Genomic DNA, 21,288 nt, shown 5'->3' with positions numbered 1-21,288 from the left:
CTTGATCTGCTACGCCTCAGTAGTCTACGGAAAGCCTTTGTAAGTACCTGCATCCCCAAGTATTTCCCAAGACAAGCAGATACAGTCTATGCACGCGGGAGTTTGGCCTAGTGCATGTGCAGTATGGATGCAGTTGTCTTTGGAAGAACTCAGGGTGCAAGTACTCCCGAAGGTTTCCTAAAGACTACCAAAGTGCTATTCGACCTAGCAGGACAAAGAAGTTTAACCAGGTACAGCGCGAGAACAACAGCCAGTTCACTTTAGAGTTACAAAACGTTAATTTAATCAAAAGTTGGAGGGGGGGGGGGGGGGTTATGACTTTTTACAGAATGATTAGAGGGGCACAAAACTGACTGCTTGTTCCGCTTTAAAACAAATGTCAAATAACTATTTCTTCAATCACTTTTTCAGTACTGTACGTAAGATAAACAGGCTCAAATCACATAGGGGAACACTCTGCAAGTGCATGAAAATGGGCATCCATCTGAAAATGGCGCCTGTGAATAATGGCGCACAGTGTTGCCGCTAATCCGTTTGCCGCTTATCGCTATTTAACGTTAAAGCCTTATTGTTATTTAGCGTTAAAGCCTTATCGTTATTTAGCGTTAACACACAGAACCCTCTCTGTACCTAACCCCTAAACCCCCCCAGTGGTGCCTAACCCTAACCACCCCCCTGGTGGTGCCTAACCCTAACCACCCCCCTGGTGGTGCCTAACCCTAACTACCCCCCTGGTGGTGTATATTGTACTGTAACTATACTTAACCCTACTCTTACACAGAAACCCTCCCTGTACCTAACCCTAACCACCCCCTTGGTGGTGCCTAACCCTAAGACCCCCCTGGTGGTGCCTAACCCTAAGACCTCCTTGGTGGTGCCTAACCCTAACCACCCCCCTGGTGGTGCCTAACCCTAAGACCCCCCTGGTGGTGCCTAACCCTAAGACCTCCCTGGTGGTGCCTAACCCTAACCACCCCCCTGGCGGTGCCTAACCCTAAGACCCCCCTGGTGGTGCCTAACCCTAAGACCCCCCCTGGTGGTGCCTAACCCTAAGACCTCCCTGGTGGTGCCTAACCCTAAACACCCCCCTGGTGGTGCCTAACCCTGAGACCCCCCTGGTGGTGCCTAACCCTAAGACCCCTCCCCCAGTGGTGCCTAACCCTAACCTTGACAGTGTTACATTTAATCCATTCACCGTTTTGCAGTTAAATAACGTCTGCAGTTTGGCTTATGTAGGGCGCTATTGATAAATAACGTTAGTGTGTGCCACTATTGATAAATAACGTTAGTGTGTGTCGTTTTTCTTCTTTTTTCCCTGTGCGCCATTATTATGCAGTACTAACGATAAATAGCGATAAGCGTATCTTTTTAATACGGCGCCATTTTTATGCATAGGCGCTGTGCGCCATTATTCACTGATCCCTGAAAATGGGGCTGATTAATTCTAACAACTTACAATAGGAAATGAAAAGAACCAACAACAAAAAAATCAAAATAAAGCACTCAGCTGTCAGGTAAAATGACTATGAAGACGAAAAAGAAACAAACCCACAACACATCTAGTTTATTGCCCATTTGCAATCTGGCATGTAATATCTACTGCCCTTGAGTGTACAGTTTAAGAGGTGGTGTTTGCAATGCATAAAAATGCTCTAGTCAACAATCCCAGAAATGTATTTAATCTTTTATCCCAGTAAACAATTTACCACCTTGTAAATTATTGTTCAATTACAGCAAAGTGTTAGTGTGCTCTGTGACTTGACAGCGGCTGTGTTGTTTTAGTGTTGTCGGGGAGTTTGATCAGATAGGAAGCTTTCACTTTGTATGCACCGTGATCATAAACCATGAAAATAAAATTCCGTTGTGTCATATTCTGCCGCACATCGTCCTAAATATGGTCATACAAGAACAGTGAGAAAACCGACATTTTATTATGTATTCCACTGTATGCATTTAAGCTTTCTAGTCTCCTACCTAAAGAGATAAAAACACATCTTCTGGCTTATATCAATTTTATGACTCAAGCAAATGCAGTTTCGGGTGATAAACCAAGTCTAAAGTGAATGATGACATTTTTTTTTAAATTCACCTAAAATATTTCACTACACTATATAAAGTGCATAAAAACAAATACCTGCTGCTAGCTTCTCTAACAAAAAGAAATGCGTGCATTCCATATGTAGTCTATATATATTATAAATGTGCTTAGGTTAAAATCAAAAGCAATTAGCCAGGTAATGGCATAGAAGCAGTCTATCAGTCATATATTACAATAATAATATTAATAATTTTATTATTATTATTTTATAAAACATCAACAAATTTAAGAAACAAAGTAAGAAATAAACACGGGGTACAAAACAATTAAGATGAATTAGGCAGCTGAGTTCAGTACAGATTGGAGCAGTGCCAGTCTGTTAGTTGGTAGTCCACAAAGTAGTATATCCCTGCCCTCTCAGTGTTTCCAGAGGGTACACAGCTGATCATGCTAGTCTTCTCAGGTTGCAAAAAATATGTGAACATACAAGCTAGCCATGGCAAAAATGGCAGAGGAGGGGAGAGCTGAACGGCAACACCAGGCCGAGAGGGAAAGTGCTGAACGGCGACACCAGCTGGAGCTGGCTAAACTTCAGCAGCAGAACCGGTCTGCTGGACCCGCAGAACGCCAGAGGTGTATCGCAAACGTTTCAGGACAGTGCAGCGAGGTCCTAATGACAGTTACCTGGATCATGCGTGCAACCTGCGCGCTGCCTTCCAGCAGTGGGTAAAAGGACTGGTGGTTGAAACCTTTGATGCCCTGCAGGAGCTGATGATAAAAGACCAGTTCCTACACACCTGTCCTGTTGAGGTCCGGCTGTTTGTGCTGGATCGAGAACCAAAGACAGTGGATGAGGCTGCGGAAATGGCCGATTCCTACACGGCCCATAGAGCACCCGAGTCCCGGAGGACTACTCCATCCAGCTGGAGGGGAGAACAGATTGCTAAACCTGTTTCACCCAGCACCCAGAGGAGGCAAGCACCGCTGTCTCCTGGATTCAGGCAACCAACCACTGACACTCGGAAATGCTTTGTATGTGACAGGGTGGGTCATATCAGCATGACTTGCCCAGAGAGGAAGAGGGAGGCCCCAAAATCCAGTGAGGCCTCAAACCCCAGTGAAGTCCCAACTGCTTTGTGTGATACCAGGAATGCCACGGGCTATGCAGAGAATCTGCAGCTTGTCACAGTTGGGGGTACAGTTGCCACTGGGCTGAGAGACACTGGAGCAGAAGTGACTCTCATACATCCTCAGCTTGTGAACCCAGAGCAGTACATACCTGGGAAAATGATTGCTGTCAGAGGAATTGGGGGTGTCATCCTAGCAATACCCACCGCCTTGGTCCACCTGGATTGGGGGGCCGGCAGCGGACTGAAAGAAGTTGGGGTAACCGACAAAATCCCCACCAACGTTTTGCTGGGTACTGACCTGGGATGGTTAGTGGCCCGGTATGAGCCTACTCCAAACCCCGTGGAGCCTCCATCCCCAGCAGAAGTTCAGGACTCTTGCAAGGTACTGTTTGATAATGCTGTGCAAGTGGGGAGTGCTGGCGAGGCCCCAGTGGCTACGGACTGTATACTAGGAGCCAGCCCTAGTGATTCTCCAGTGCCTAGGCCTGGAGTGGGACATGTTGATACAGAGAATGCAGAAATGGATGATGTCATTTATGACACACGGACTATCGAGGCGATCGATGCAGGAACTGTTGATGCTACTGGTGAAGTGCTGAGTAGCACTGTGTGTAATGATACAGAGAATGTTGATGTTTTATGTGATGTCCCAAATGACAATATATGTAGGGCTGATAATGCTGATATCATATGTGTTGTGATACATAATGCTGTGTGTCATGTGGACACTCTGTCAGCTGCCGGAGTAACCAGCAGTGTTCGCTGGGCTGCAGCAGATGAACTGCCCACTGAAGGGGCAGACGGCACCAGGCCAGATCTTTCCCCTTCAGATGTTTTTAAGACCAAATGTGATGTGATTTATGATGTGTGTAATGTGGGAACTCCCTCAGCTGCAGTAGTAACCCGCAGCACTAGCGGGTCTACAGCAGAGGGACTGTCCACTGAAGTGACAAAGGTTGCTGGGTTAGCAACATCCACTTCGGAACCTGGCCCTGAGGGCCCAGGAGCCTCTCCGTCTGCAGCCTTCCTGGAATGTGTGGCAGGCAGCACTGAGCTCTCTGGGGCTGTTCGATTTGACAGCAGCCTGGGACAGCTCAGGGGTCTGGCCAGCAGGTCACCAGCTGGGAGGGGCGGGCTGAGAGGGTTCTGGGAAGTTATTCCCTCAGAGCTGTCCAAAGTGGAGGAGGCAGACCGGCAGATAATCGTTCCCCAAAGGGACCGAGACATAACTCCTGCCACTATAGAGAAAGTGCGGGTAGTGATGGTCGGAACCCGTCCCCAGCTGCAGCACTGTCTCTATGGTCGCGAAGTCACGGTCGTCACTGACCCGCATTCCCCTGGTTGGTTACGTCAGGTTGCCAAGGGTAACGACACCTTGCAGCAACCTGACCTAGCTTTCCAGTCGCGTAGCTTGGAGCTAACTGACAAGTGGGGAACCCTCCTGAGGATGCTAAAGGGTTACCCCACCCGGCCAGGCCGTCAATGTAGGCTTTGGCAGGATGATTCGTTAGAATCGTCTGCCAGCGTCATCTGGAAAGGGAGCAATCATGGGAATGCGGACGGGCTGTCCCGTCAAGCAGAACCAACAGTGTAGGTGCAGGCAGGATGATCTGGGAAGATCATCTGCCTTGCACCAAGTTAACGGTGGAGGTGTGGTGATATATTGGGGTACCGATGCAGTTAAGGATAATACAGTAATATATTTTCATTTTCCCATTTTTATGTCTGCTGTATCATATGGGATTGTATGTCAGCCAGTCTGGCTTTTGGAAGGTGTCACCTGGATAATCTCTGTATGTAGATTAAATTTGCATTGAGGGCAGAGATCAAGGGAACTGCCATTGTCTTCATTGAATAGACCAGTCACCTTCAATAGGCAAAGGAACCTGGACAGTAATTAGGAACTGTCTACCCAGCCTCTAATTAGGAGATGGCTATTCAGGCCAATACTGTCAACAATGTGTTTGTCACCTGTAAGGTGGACTAGGGAAGTCTTTTCATGTATGTACTAAAATACACTTTAACCTGGGGGAAATTGGAGGTTAAGGAGGAGGTTAAGGAAGTCTTTTGTTGTGTGTGTGCTATAGTACATTTTTCACATGTGGATGTTAGATCTCTGGAAATCAAATCAAGCCTTGTTTGTAGCTTGAATAAGGCTGTCCCCCGCTTGATCTGGTCAAACCCGCAGTCGGGAACCGTATACGCAGGCGTGCCGCGGGCCGGTTCCTGACAACCCGCTCCTCGGGTGAACCAATCATTACTCCTCTGAGTCTCCAGCTTGCTGGAATACTGATTACTGTATTGATTAGAGATACCCCCTTCACCAGCTCCTCTGGACTCCATCTATATTTACTGTTGCACCAAACACCATCTTACATCTTTGTATCCTGTGTGTCTTGCTATACTTGTATTATTGGTGATTCTGCAGATCACCACATAATCAGGTATAACATCTGTATTATTGGTGATACTGCAGATCACCAATAATCAGAAAATCTGTTCTGGCTGACACCAATCGTTACAGCAGTGTGTGTGTTTTTTTTACAATTTGTACGCTATATACTGTATATGTATATATATGATCTGCAGATCCCAAGTTATTCTTAGTGCTAGTGGGTCTTAATGTGGAATGATAGAATTTTTATTATATTTTACAGTATTTATGTGATGATGTCATAGGTCATTGTTACTATATATGTGTATTTATGACGCCACAAGTATTTGTCACTATATTTGTATTTCATTGATGACGCCATATGTTTTTGCTACTCTTTCTATTTTATTATGTACTTCTTATGTGGCACTTGGTGGTGCAATAGGTTTGTCCTAAAGAGCTCTCCATTTATTTTAAAGGCACTTTTACTGTCCTGAGGAAGCGGCATAGGCCGTGAAACGTGTTGTCAAGTGTGTATTACTAATAAAAAGCCAAAGAAGTTTTAATCAATTAACTCTGAGAATCTCTACTTTTAAGGTAGGAGAGGATTTATTGTCATTATTATGAAACAGTTCATAATTGCTGTATGCTAAGATGATTGCAAATCTATGGGCGCCTCCCAACTACGTTCAGTTGTACAGGTTACTTTTTAGCAGCTAGGTGTCAGGTGGTCAGTGCGCTCATGCAAATATATATAAAGGCTTCTGAAGATCATGAGGTCAACTCAATCATGTTAAATAGGAGGTCATGAAACCTATTCCACAAGTGAATCATCTTGAGGGACATTTCATGCACAGTGTCATGTACACAACATTCAATGACTCACAGGTAAGTCAGTATGGTATTTGATGATATTTTTGTAAATTTTGGCGTTTGTATTTGGCCTGTGCACAAGATATATGGGAGGGTCTCACACCTTTTGTTATTGTAATGTGTCTGGATTTCAGATCTTGGCAATACATTTTTATTAACCATTGATAGTGGCCCCCAGTGGCTGGCAAGCAGCTTTTACAGGTCTTAGGGAAGCAGTGAGGAAAAGTAGCTGCAGCGGTGGAAATGCTGCCATTGAGATAGGGAATGCTGCCTCATATCCTCCCATCAAGCTGTAGCAGGAAGCGGCAACAAGAGTCTCAGAAATGAACCTTCCAACTCCAGATACTAAATACTACATTTTTACATGTGCAGGCAGCACTCGTACCATTCACCGGCAGCCATTTACACAAACTACATAACCTATGTTACACAAACAGCGTAACTAACATTATACATGCATTACTTCAATAATGTAGAGTAACGGCTGATTTGATCAGCATTAGTAAGCCAGTAATGTACACTACATAAACAATGTAAGAGGGATGGTCGGAAATACAGATTTCTGATTCTGGGGAAATTCCGATTTCCGCCAAGGCCCATTATCGATTCCACGGATTTCCAATTTTGATTTCCAAGGAGTCTGGTTTTTTTGGTCATTCTTTGCATTCTCTGAAACACTTCCGAGTTTATTCTACATTCTCTGATTGATCCAGTGCTTCAGAGTTCTGTGATTGGGCTAAAATTTTAGCCCAGTGACAGAACTCTGATGCATTGGATCAATCAGAGAATGCAGAGTCAACGCAGACGTTTTTGGCCAATCAGAGAATGCAAAGAATTACCAAATATAATATGCAAGCAGCTGCCAGGCACAGTAGACCCTCAATAAAATAGTGCACGGTGTATCAAATTTCTGAGTTGGGATCAAGTAAGTTACAGCATGGAGTAGGTTGGGTGGAATGTCGGACCCTTATTTGGAGCCCACCATGGGGGACCAACATGTTTCCCCCTTGGGGTTGGCTTTCAAGACTAAGCCAAACAAATTCATGTTGATTTAACAGTGGTCTCATTCCAAGAGACTGTCAGTTAACAACAGCAACAAACCAGAACACACTTTAGTACCTTAAACATTGCTCATACTGTATGTCAACCAAGATGAGTGCAGGAATATAGGAAATAGGCCCTATTAGCTATGGTGGATGTCAATCAATGATCCCATTGCTTACAGTGTATTTAGTCAACCAATGGTAGTTGAGTGTTGGTTGAAATGCTACTACTATGTGATTTTTCTGCCTACCAAATGCAGTGAGATGCAGTGTATTCTAACTTCAGATGAGGCAGTAGATAGAGAATAGATCCTCTCTATTTAGGTACAGTGACCATATTTTTCTGGGTCCAACCTGGGACGGTGGGGGCGGGGAAGTGGGGGGAGGGGGGGTGGGGGGGGGCGTGGCCATGACATTGTATGGGTGGGCGTAACCGTAAACAGCAAACATAGTCATCTATGACCATTAAATAATAAATGCAGCAACAGTTACCCCAGACACCAGAAAATAAACGCAATGTGGGCAACATTTTAGCAGAAAATAAACGCAAAGTGGGCAACATTTCAGCAGAAAAAAAACGCGATTTGGGCCACATTTCGGCAAAAAATACACGCAATTTGGGTCACATTTCAGCAAAAAACAAACGCAATTTGGGCCACATTTCAGCTGGAAATAAACACAATTTGGGCCACATTTTAGCAGAAAATAAACGCAATGTGGGCAGCATTTCAGCAGAAAATACACGCAATTTGGGCCACATTTTAGCAGAAAATAAACGCAATTTGGGCCACATTTTTGCAGAAAATAAATGCAATTTGGGCCACATTTTAGAAGAAAATAAATGCAATTTGGGCCACATTTTAGCAGAAAACAAACGCAATTTGGGCCACATTTCAGCAGAAAATACATGCAATTTGGGCTACATTTCAGCAAAAAACAAACGCAATTCGGGCCATATTTCAGCAGAAAATAAACGCAATTTGGGCCACATTTCAGCAAAAAAAATTAAAAATGTACTCACCTGACAGAAATCTTCTCTCCTGGCTGGCCTCTGGTGTGCAGCTCCCCCGGAGATCTTGCTCCTGCAGTCTCCCACGCTGACAGGCAGAGCAGGGCTACGGGAAGATGGCGCCGGAAGCCCTGTACTGGAGACACAAATAGTATCCAGAACAGGACTTCGGACGCCATCTTCCCGTAGCCCTGCTCTGCCTGCCGGAAGACTATGGAGGCTGGAGCGGGGCTGCGGGCTATGAACTGGCCAGTTCGTACGGTGGCCAGAGTCCCGAGGCCGGGACGTCCCGCGGCTAAAAGCGGGACGTTTCCCGGGACCTCCTGCAGCCTGGGACAGGGGACCCCGAATCCGGGACCTGACCCGGGTAAAGCAGGACGTATAGGGTTCCTTTGTCATTCCAATTATTTTGACATGTTTATGAGCATTGCAGGGCATGAAATAAGTACTCTGAGCTTTACAATCCTGAAGCCGGCTTTAGACTGTAAATTGGCGGCACTGCAACGCCACAAACAGGACTTCGGGAATTACCACGTTAGTATGCAGTAATCCCGTTCTGGATACGGAAGCGATGCTTGCTTGTGGTCACTTCCTATTTCGGAAATATGGAAGTGCGGGGAAGTGTATTGTAAAATACACTTCCGCACTTGTGCTCCACAACGTTGCAATGCCAACATTTTGGCAATCCCTGCATCCCCATAGACTTATCTGACTCAGATCGCCGCAGGAGCCATCCAGTAATGTAGGAATGTCCACGCATTAGGGCACTTCCGGCTCAGCGTACCGCAAAGTGGGGAGTGTGAATAGGGATGATCGGAACCAGCAAATTCCGTTCCGCCGGAAATCACGGATTCCGTCAGTGTTAAATTCCGTTGCTATGAAGATTCTGCCGGAAAAAAACTCTCTCTCTCTGGCTTCAGAGAGAGACCAAACAGAACGGAATGAGCAATTTCCGCCTAAAAATTCTGGAAAATACAATTCCGCGGAAAGCGGTGACAATCCCTATTCCCTAGAGAGAGAGAGAGAGAGAGAGAGAGAGAGAGAGAGAGAGAGAGAGAGAGAAATCTACCTGGCTATCTGGGGTTCTCTTCAGACAACGGTTGAACACAAAAGGCAAGGCCATGCCTGGCCACAAATCCTTAAGCAAGCTACTTTTTCTCTTGGATTAAGGATAATGGTACATGCTAGGCTGGCTTCAGCATGTAGTGTGGTATAGCGGATAAGTCAGTTGCCTAACACACACTGAGAACTGGGTTCAATTCCCAGCCACGGTAAGTTGGTTTTTGACAAGCTACAAATCCTTAAGCATGCTACTTTTTCTCTTGGATTGATGATAATGGTACATGCTAGGCTGGCTTCAGCATGTAGTGTGGTTTGTGGTATAGCGGATAAGTCAGTTGCCTAACACACTGAGACCTGGGTTCAATTCCCAGCCATGGTATGTTAGCTGGCTTTTGAAAAACTACGATTCCCTGGAAGTTGATACCCTCCTCCCTGGAGGGTATCCACTACCACTACGAGGAGGAGGAGGCGGAGAGAGAGATAGAGATTTTTTCTCAATTCCGGAAAACAATTCCGTTTGATAGGGTTAGCAATTCCGTTCCGACCGCCGGAATCGGAATTGACCTAATTCCGTCCGGAATCGTGGAATTAAGAATTCTGCGGAATCCAGTGAGCATCCCTAAGTGTGAACTACCCCATAGACTTTCATTGGAGCGTAGCAATAGGGGTTGCAGAGGTTGTGACCACAGCGGGGCCCTTGGGCCAGAGGGGCCCCAAAGGACTCTATCTCAACTACAGTATTAGCTCTCTATTGGTCCTGTGCTCATCATAATCACTTTTATAGATACTTTGAATAGTGGTAATCATTAAACTGTTCCCCATCCTCTTCTTGCACCTCTGACACTGTAGTTGCCATTGGCAGGTTTTGGTGCGCCGTATCAGTTATGTATAGAGTGCTTAGGGGGCCCCATTGTAAAACTTGCATTGGGGCCCACAGCTCCTTAGCTACGCCACTTTTAATTAGGGTGCAGTAAATTTACCCCTCCACCTCAGTGTGAAAGAGCCTTGATTGAACATATTTCACACAGCTGCCTATAAGTTTCACCTCTAAATAGATTACATAAAACTCTGCATAAATTGAATGTAACCATCATACTCTCAGACTGATGGTCAATTAAAAGCATGCCATGCATTTAATTCTTAATCCTTGCTCCTGTATGATATATTGCTGCCAATTGTTACAAGGTACGTACTATTCAGTCAGATACAAGAAGATAGTTAAGCGTCTGTTAAACCATTTAATTTAGTAGCAGTAGGGTATTGTACCGTGTTAGCCATCAGTAAAAGAAAGGAGTTTTAAATCAGGATGATACCATTTATTGGCTAACTAAAAATGAATAAGAATAAGCAAGCTTTCGGCCTTGCAGCCTTTGTCGGGCTTACATCCTGTTAGTTTGCAGGCTGGTGGTACAGACAGCTATATACATGCAACATCAAAAGGGAAAACAGATTTTTTTTTTCAAGCATAAATACATGTCATTAAGATGCCTTAATTGAAACAGAACATCTAAATGGGGTGAGAGGTTGTTAGCTGAGATAAGGATCCTTGTTTACTCCATGCTCACAGACCTGGAAGTTGGACTGACACAGAGGTATCGTAAATTCTGAGTTCACAAGTTCAGCTATATAGGCTGAGAAAGAGTTCAAATATCATCAGCCATTTGATTGCTGCTGCAAGTTTTACTTTTTATTATATTCATCAAAAAAGACATGAATTTTGTCAAAAAAATGATTTTTTTTACTTTCTGTGCTGACATTTTTCAAATAAAGTAAAATTTCTGTATACATGCAGCACGAAAAATGTGCACAAACATGTTTTTGATTAAAAAAAAACCCCATTCAGCCTATATTTATTGGTTTGGGTGAAAGTTATAGCGTTTACAAACTATGGTGCAAAAAGTGAATTTTCCGATTTTGAAGCATCTCTGACTTTTCTGACCACCTGTCATGTTTCATGAGGTGCTAAAATTACAGGATGTTATAAATACCCCCAAATGACCCCATTTTGGAAAGAAGACATCCTAAAGTATTCACTGAGAGGCATGGTGAGTTCATAGAAGATTTTATTTTTTGTCACAAGTTAGCAGAAAATGACACTTTGCGACAAAAAAAAAAAATGAAATCTGCCACGGACTCACTATGCTCCTCTCTGAATACCTTGATGTGTCTACTTTCCAAAATGGGGTCATTTGTGGGGTGTGTTTACTCTCCTGGCATTTTGGGGGGTGCTAAATTGTAAGCACCCCTGTAAAGCCTAAAGGTGCTCATTGGACTTTCGGCCCCTTAGCGCAGTTAGGCTGCAGAAAAGTGCCACACGTGGTATTGCCGTACTCAGGAGAAGTAGTATAATGTGTTTTGGGGTGTATTTTTACACATACCCATGCTGGGTGGGAGAAATATCTCTGTAAATGACAATTTTTTGATTTTTTTTTACACACAATTGTCCATTTACATAGATATTTCTCCCACTCAGCATGAGTATGTGTAAAAATACACCCCAAAACACATTATACTACTTCTCCTGAGTACGGCGATACCACATGTGTGGCACTTTTTTGCACCCTAACTGCGCTAAGGGGCCCAAAGTCCAATAAGTACCTTTAGGATTTCACATGAAAAAAGAGAAGAACCGAGAGCCCAATATGGTGTAGTATGTCAAGGTAATTGGATAATTAGAAAGAGTATGAAATGAATACTCACAAACCAGGGTTACCTCCAGGCAACCACTGTATAGGCAGGTGAGGAGATTAGCCTGTCCCCACTCAGGATTAAGAATAAGAAGTCGCTCTCTGTAGGCTTGAAAACAAGAAGGGGTATCCCCCTCCACCAAAGGTGGATACAATCAGTGTTATAGTAGAGAACAGAGGCGCCAAAAGGATGGGTGTGGGGGGGGGGGGTTTGGGGAAAAAAACATGACAGAAAAGTAATGATAATTTTACGTGTTTAAGTATAAATATGAAATCGTAATTGTAATATTAATAAAAATAAGAATAAATATAATAATAATAATAAATATAGTGATAATGATAAACCGTTGATCTCAAGCTTGCGGCGAGATATTTTCTTAGCACACAGTAAAAAGTATCATAATTAGTATATATACACACACATGTGTATTAAAGGTGGTTAACCTTAGTGTTGGGCGAACAGTGTTCGCCACTGTTCGGGTTCTGCAGAACATCACCCTGTTCGGGTGATGTTCGAGTTCGGCCGAACACCTGATGGTGTTCGGCCTTTTAAGTTCGGGTTCGTCCCGAACTACTGAATGGCCGCCGAACAGGGCCGAACAGGGCCCCTGTTCGGCCGAACAGGGCCCTGTTCGCCCGAACATGCCGCAATACGGCCCCCCTATGGGGTCGCAGGCATAAGGGGGGAGCATGCCCCGATCGCGGGGGGGTCGGAAATTCCCCCCACCCCCTCCGCTAGCGCTCCCCCCTCTGCCCGCTTCCCCATACAAAAGTTTAAGGCAAGTTAAATAGTACTTGGTGGCTGGCACTGGCAGTGGAGTGAGGAGGAGGAGGAGTCCGAGTAGCAGAGTGACGCGTTGAGGCCAGGCAGCGGGCGGTTCAGCGGTAGTACCCTTGTGGTACTTCCGCCCTTTCTCTGACCTCACGTCCTCTGCATACGAGGGTACGCGTCACGCGTACCCTCGTATGCGTCATCACGTAGAGGACGTGAGGTCAGAGAAAGGGCGGAAGTACCACAAGGGTACTACCGCTGAACCGCCCGCTGCCCGGCCTCAACGCGTCACTCTGCTACTCGGACTCCTCCTCCTCCTCACTCCACTGCCAGTGCCAGGCCAGCCACCAAGTACTATTTAACTTGCCTCAAAAAAATTTTTATGGGGAAGCGGGCAGAGGGGAGAGCGCTAGCGGAGGGGGTGGGGGGAATTTCCGACCCCCCCGCGATCGGGGCATGCTCCCCCCTTATGCCTGCGACCCCATAGGGCCCCCAAAATGGGCATGTTCGGGGGTCCCATTGACTTCCATTGAGTTCGGCATTCGGGCCGAACATGCCGAACATCTGGCCCATGTTCGGCCTGTTCGGCCCGAACCCGAACATCCAGGTGTTCGCCCAACACTAGTTAACCTATGTAAATAGTGCAAAAGGGTTTCAGGGATAAAGGTAATGCATAGGGTGTTTAAGACAGACATGCAGAGTACAATATAGAAAAAGCATATTAAAACAAGCATCAAAAACGGTTCACTTACCAGCAGTATGTCTAGATAGCACCTGGCGCCTCAGTGGCCAAGTGCTACTGAACTGCTGTTTATATAGTGGTGAGAACCTCCCCTTAGCTAATTGGAATGCGAGGCGGGCGCTCATTTTCCCGCCATGCGCGATTACGTCATTACGCATGCGTACATGCGTATCTTGACGCGTAATTGCGTCTATGACATGCGTGGAATCAATGCGCGATGCGCGCATGCCTATATTTGGACGCATACTAACAGTAATAGAACGGGGCGCATGCATACTAAAAAACGACGCCATGCGTACGGCGGCATAGAACGGGATATTGCGTGTATATGGATGCGTTGAGATGCGGGACAGTAATGATAAAGAGAAAGCAAAAACAAAACAAAAACAAAAAGACCCATTCATTAACAGGATATCGTTAATACATGGAGTACATTTCAGGTTACTAGATCTGACTATATAAACCATTATAGCTATACAATTATATGCAATTATTGTTATATGGTTGAGTCTCCATTGCAACAAATCATATATTAATCTAAATAAATGTATATTTAAAAATGGGTAAAATTGATAATACAGGTAAAAATAAAAAATTCCGACTGGCACATTTAGACATAGAGTATGGATATAAGCATGATATCGCTGGTATCAATAGTACTAAGCGTAACGTTCATAACATAAACACACTTAAACTAATTATAGAAATAAAACCCAAGAAAAATTATAATAATAGAATGAATAAAAGGTAATAAAACTCGAACGTAAGACACAGACTGATAAAAGAGGCGACTAGGTTAAAAATAATATTGATGTGTTATGATCAGTGTATTTTTTCTAGTTGTTCGTTGAGTCCCTCTGGAATGAGAGTCCTCAGTATTTGTATCCAGAACATTTCTCTCGCTTTCAGTATTTCAAAAGCATTGTGCTGTTGTGGGTTGATGGATTCTATAAGTGTTATACGGAATAAAGTGGGGTCATTGTGATGGTGAGTGCCGAAGTGTCTCGAGACGCTGTGGAGGGGAAAGTTTTTTAATATATTCCTTTTGTGCTGTCCAATTCAGCTGCGTGCCGGTTGTGTAGTGCGGCCCACGTACTGGAGGTGGCAAGGACAGGAAATCACATATATGACATATCTTGAAGTACACGTAATCGGGTGTTTAATTGGATAGTTTGTTTTGGTGGTATTGGAGCAGAATGAAGTGGTGACATTAATGAATGGGCAGGCTTTACATCTGGTGTTGTTACATGGAAAGCAACCCGGGGAATGTTCAATATTTGGAATCGTGTTGGATATATGTGTACGAAGTTTGCTGGGTGCTAGCAGGTTGCGTAAGTTAGGGGCTCTTCTGAAAGTGATTTGAGGTTTTTGTGGAATAGATTGTCGCAGATAGGGGTCTTGTAGTAGAATGTCCCACCTATTCATTGGGATTGAACGGATTTGTGGATGTTGGGCATTGTATCGTGTGATGAATCGGGGGCAATCTACGATGGGTGGGTTAGTGTGGAGCTGAGTTGGGTTATGTGGTGGGATAGTTTTAGCTTTAAATTTTGCATCCTTGATGAGTTTTTTGGGGTATTTTCGTGCTAGAAATTTGTTAGTGAGTAGATCTGATTGTGTGTTGTAGTCTGAGATGTCTGTACAATTTCTATGTATCCTTCTGAATTGGCTGTATGGTGTGTTAATGGTCCAGGGGCGATGGTGAAAACTTTCAAAATGTATATAATTGTTCGCATCTACCGGTTTGAAATATGTTTTGGTTTTTATAGTGTTAGATTCTATGAACAGTGTAAGATCCAAATACTCAATTTTTATGGGGTCATGTTGTGAAGTGAATTGTAGTCCAGCAGCATTGGAATTGAGATAGTTGATGAAGAGGGGGATCAGGTCGATGTTGCCTTGCCATATCAGGATAAGGTCGTCTATGTACCGTTTATAAAAAACTATATTGTCAGTGAAGGGGTTGTTGGCTTGTAGTTTTTGTAGTTCCAGAAGCCCCATGGATAAATTTGCATAAGATGGGGCGAACGACGAACCCATAGCTGATCCATTAGTTTGATGGTTAGAAACTACATCATCAACCCACATCCCAAAACACCATTTTTTTACTACCTCCCCAAGATACACAAATCTCTAACCAAACCACCAGGACGCCCCATCATATCCGGTATAAATTCCATGACCAGCAACCTCTCACGCTTTGTAGACCAACATCTACAATCTCACGTACGCTCACTTGACTCCTACCTCAGAGACTCCGCACACCTCATAGAACTTCTTAAATGCATTACCTGGCAAGACAATTTTGTATGGCTCACCTGCGATGTAACTTCTTTGTACACGAACATACCGCATTCTTATGGTATTTCAGCTATCAAACATTTTCTGTCTACCAATCCCGCTATGCCCTATGACCAACAATCTTTTTTAGTGCAATGTACAGAATTTATCCTACAGAACAACATATTTTCCTTCACTGATAAAATTTACCATCAAACTAATGGAACAGCTATGGGTTTGTCGTTCGCCCCATCTTATGCAAATTTATCCATGGGGCTTCTGGAACTACAAAAACTACAAGCCAACAACCCCTTCACTGACAATATAGTTTTTTATAAACGGTACATAGACGACCTTATCCTGATATGGCAAGGCAACATCGACCTGATCCCCCTCTTCATCAACTATCTCAATTCCAATGCTGCTGGACTACAATTCACTTCACAACATGACCCCATAAAAATTGAGTATTTGGATCTTACACTGTTCACAGAATCTAACACTATAAAAACCAAAACATATTTCAAACCGGTAGATGCGAACAATTATATACATTTTGAAAATTTTCACCATCGCCCCTGGACCATTAACACACCATACAGCCAATTCAGAAGGATACATAGAAATTGTACAGACATCTCAGACTACAACACACAATCAGATCTACTCACTAACAAATTTCTAGCACGAAAATACCCCAAAAAACTCATCAAGGATGCAAAATTTAAAGCTAAAACTATCCCACCACATAACCCAACTCAGCTCCACACTAACCCACCCATCGTAGATTGCCCCCGATTCATCACACGATACAATGCCCAACATCCACAAATCCGTTCAATCCTAATGAATAGGTGGGACATTCTACTACAAGACCCCTATCTGCGACAATCTATTCCACAAAAACCTCAAATCACTTTCAGAAGAGCCCCTAACTTACGCAACCTGCTAGCACCCAGCAAACTTCGTACACATATATCCAACACGGTTCCAAATATTGAACATTCCCCGGGTTGCTTTCCATGTAACAACACCAGATGTAAAGCCTGCCCATTCATTAATGTCACCACTTCATTCTGCTCCAATACCACCAAAACAAACTATCCAATTAAACACCCGATTACGTGTACTTCAAGATATGTCATATATGTGATTTCCTGTCCTTGCCACCTCCAGTACGTGGGCCGCACTACACAACCGGCACGCAGCCGAATTGGACAGCACAAAAGGAATATATTAAAAAAACTTTCCCCTCCACAGCGTCTCGAGACACTTCGGCACTCACCATCACAATGACCCCACTTTATTCCGTATAACACTTATAGAATCCATCAACCCACAACAGCACAATGCTTTTGAAATACTGAAAGCGAGAGAAATGTTCTGGATACAAATACTGAGGACTTTCATTCCAGAGGGACTCAACGAACAACTAGAAAAAATACACTGATCATAACACATCAATATTATTTTTAACCTAGTCGCCTCTTTTATCAGTCTGTGTCTTACGTTCGAGTTTTATTACCTTTTATTCATTTTATTATTATAATTTTTCTTGGGTTTTATTTCTATAATTGGTTTAAGTGTGTTTATGTTATGAACGTTACGCTTAGTACTATTGATACCAGCGATATCATGCTTATATCCATACTCTATGTCTAAATGTGCCAGTCGGAATTTTTTATTTTTACCTGTATTATCAATTTTACCCATTTTTAAATATACATTTATTTAGATTAATATATGATTTGTTGCAATGGAGACTCAACCATATAACAATAATTGCATATAATTGTATAGCTATAATGGTTTATATAGTCAGATCTAGTAACCTGAAATGTACTCCATGTATTAACGATATCCTGTTAATCAATGGGTCTTTTTGTTTTTGTTTTGTTTTTGCTTTCAATTTATCATTACTGTCCAGCATCCCAACGCGTCCATATACACGCAATATCCCGTTCTATGCCGCCGTACGCATGGCGTCGTTTTTTAGTACGCATGCGCCCCGTTCTATTACTGTTAGTATGCGTCCAAATATACGCATGCGCGCATCGCGCATTGATTCCACGCATGTCATAGACGCAATTACACGTCAAGATACGCATGTACGCATGCGTAATGACGTAAACGCGCATGGCGGGAAAATGAGCGCCCGCCTCGCATTCCAATTAGCTAAGGGGAGGTTCTCACCACTATATAAACAGCAGTTCAGTAGCACTTGGCCACTGAGGCGCCAGGTGCTATCTAGACATACTGCTGGTAAGTGAACCGTTTTTGATGCTTGTTTTAATATGCTTTTTCTATATTGTACTCTGCATGTCTGTCTTAAACACCCTATGCATTACCTTTATCCCTGAAACCCTTTTGCACTATTTACATAGGTTAACCACCTTTAATACACACGTGTGTGTATATATACTAATTATGATACTTTTTACTGTGTGCTAAGAAAATATCTCGCCGCAAGCTTGAGATCAACGGTTTATCATTATCACTATATTTATTATTATTATTATATTTATTCTTATTTTTATTAATATTAAAATTACGATTTCATATTTATACTTAAACACGTAAAATTATCATTACTTTTCTGTCATGTTTTTTCCCCAAATCCCCCCCCCACCCATCCTCCAACAAACTTTCCCCTTTCTTCCCCTCCCCCCTTTTTTGCCCCCCCTTTTTCTAAACCCCCCCCCCCCCCGGTAGCCCCCCATCCCCCCCCCCACCCCATTTCCCCTTTTCTTCTCTTTTACTTTCTTTCTCTTCCACCTCCAAAATACAACAATTAGCCACTTCTTCCTGGTAATGTTATGACACTTAAATCACACTATCGAATTCCCTTACATAAAAATTTGTTTAGTTATATGCATACCGCATATAACTAAACAAATTTTTATGTAAGGGAATTTTATGTAAGAGGCAACAAATGTGTTGCCTCTTACCCCCAGTTGTGTGCTCCTTCCTGTAATTGCCTGATGAAGCGGGCTTGACCTGCGAAACGCGTTGCGATCTTTTTTGGAGTATACCAATAAATATCCCTTTTGTGAATACACAGTTTGTTGTGTCTGCCTGTGGGAGGTAAGTCCACCACTGCCTCCTAAGCAATTTTTTAAAACTTTTAAATATTGTTTTTATCCTTTTGGCGCCTCTGTTCTCTACTATAACACTTTAGGATTTCACAGGTCATTTTGCGACATTTGGTTTCAAGACTACTCCTCACGGTTTAGGGCCCCTAAAATGCCAGGGCAGTATAGGAACCCCACAAATGACCCCATTTTAGAAAGAAGACACCCCAAGGTATTCCGTTTGGAGTATGGTGAGTTCATAGAAGATTTTATTTTTTGTCACAAGTAAGCGGAAATTGATTTTAATTGTTTTTTTTTTTTTTACAAAAGTATCATTTTCCGCTAACTTGTAAGCACCCCCTGTTAAGCCTAAAGGTGCTTATTGGACTTTGGGCCCCTTAGCGCACTTAGGGTGCAAAAAAGTGCCACACATGTGGTACCGCTGTACTCAGGAGACGTAGTATAATGTGTTTTGGGGTGTATTTTTACACATACCCATGCTGGGTGGGAGAAATATCTCTGTAAATGACAATTTTTTTATTTTTATTTTTTTACACACAATTGTCCATTTACAGAGAGATTTCTCCCACCCAGCATGGGTATGTGTATAAATACACCCCAAAACACATTATACTACTTCTTCTGAGTACGGCGATACCACATGTGTGACACTTTTTTGCAACCTAGGTGCGCTATGGGGCCTAACGTCCTATTCACAGGTAATTTTATAGCATTTGGATTCTAGACTACTCCTCATGGTTTAGGGCCCCTAAAATGCCAGGGCAGTATAGGAACCCCACGAGTGACCCCATTTTAGAAAGAAGACACCCCAAGGTATTCCGTTAGGTGTATAGTGAGTTCATAGAAGATTTTATTTTTTGTCACAAGTTAGCGGAAATTGACACTTTGTGAAAAAAAAAAAACAATACAAATCAATTTCCGCTAACTTGTGACAAAAAATAAAATCTTCTATGAACTCGTCATACACCTAACAGAATACCTTGGGGTGTCTTCTTTCTAAAATGGGGTCACTTGTGGGGTTCCTATACTGCTCTGGCATTTTAGGGGCCCTAAACCGTGAGTAGTCTTGAACCCAAATGTCTCAAAATGACCTGTGAAATCCTAACGGTACTTATTGGACTTTGGGCCCCTTAGCGCACTTAGGGTTCAAAAAAGTGCCACACATGTGGTACTTCCATGCTCAGAAGAAGTAGTATAATGTGTTTTGTGGTGTATTTTTACATATACCCATGCTGGGTGGGAGAAATATCTCTGTAAATGACAAATTTTAGAATTTTTTTTTACACACAATTGTCCATTTACAGAGAGATTTCTCCCACCCAGCATGGGTATGTGTAAAAATACACCCCAAAACACATTATACTACTTCTTCTGAGTACGGCGATATGACATGTGTGACACTTTTTTTTAGCCTAGGTGCGCTAAGGGGCCCAACGTCGTCCTATTCACAGGTCATTTTGAGGCATTTGTTTTCTAGACTACTCCTCACGGTTTAGGGCCCCTAAAATGCCAGGGCAGTATAGGAACCCCACAAGTGACCCCGTTTTAGAAAGAAGACACCCCAAGGTATTCCGTTAGGTGTATGGTGAGTTCATAGAAGATTTTATTTTTTGTCACAAGTTAGTGAAAAATGAAACTTTGTGAAAAAACAATAAAAATCAATTTCCGCTAACTTTTGACAAAAAATAAAATCTTCTATGAACTCTTCATACACCTAACAGAATACCTTGGGGTGTCTTTTTTCTAAAAAGGGGTCACTTGTGGCGTTCCTATACTGCCGCCAGGGCCAGATTTTACGGGCCCAAAACCGTGAGTAGTCTGGAAACCAAATGTCTCAAAATTACTGTTCAGGGGTATAAGCATCTGCAAATTTTGATGACAGGTGGTCTATGAGGGGGCGAATTTTGTGGAACCGGTCATAAGCAGGGTGGCCTCTTACATGACAGGTTGTATTGGGCCTGATCTGATGGATAGGAGTGCTAAGGGGGGTGATAGGAGGTGATTGATGGGTTTCTCAGGGGGTGGTTAGAGGGGAAAATAGATGCAATCAATGCACTGGGGAGGTGATCAGAAGGGGGTCTGAGGGGGATCTGAGGGTTTGGCCAAGTGATCAGGAGCCCACACGGGGCAAATTAGGGTCTGATCTGATGGGTAGGTGTGCTAGGGGGTGACAGGTGGTGACAGGA

Source organism: Hyperolius riggenbachi, chromosome 10 (assembly GCF_040937935.1).
Source record: "Hyperolius riggenbachi isolate aHypRig1 chromosome 10, aHypRig1.pri, whole genome shotgun sequence".
In the NCBI taxonomy this organism is placed as follows: Eukaryota; Metazoa; Chordata; class Amphibia; order Anura; family Hyperoliidae; genus Hyperolius; species Hyperolius riggenbachi.
The sequence above is the reverse complement of the archived record's forward strand: the minus strand, read 5'-3'. Positions refer to the sequence as shown.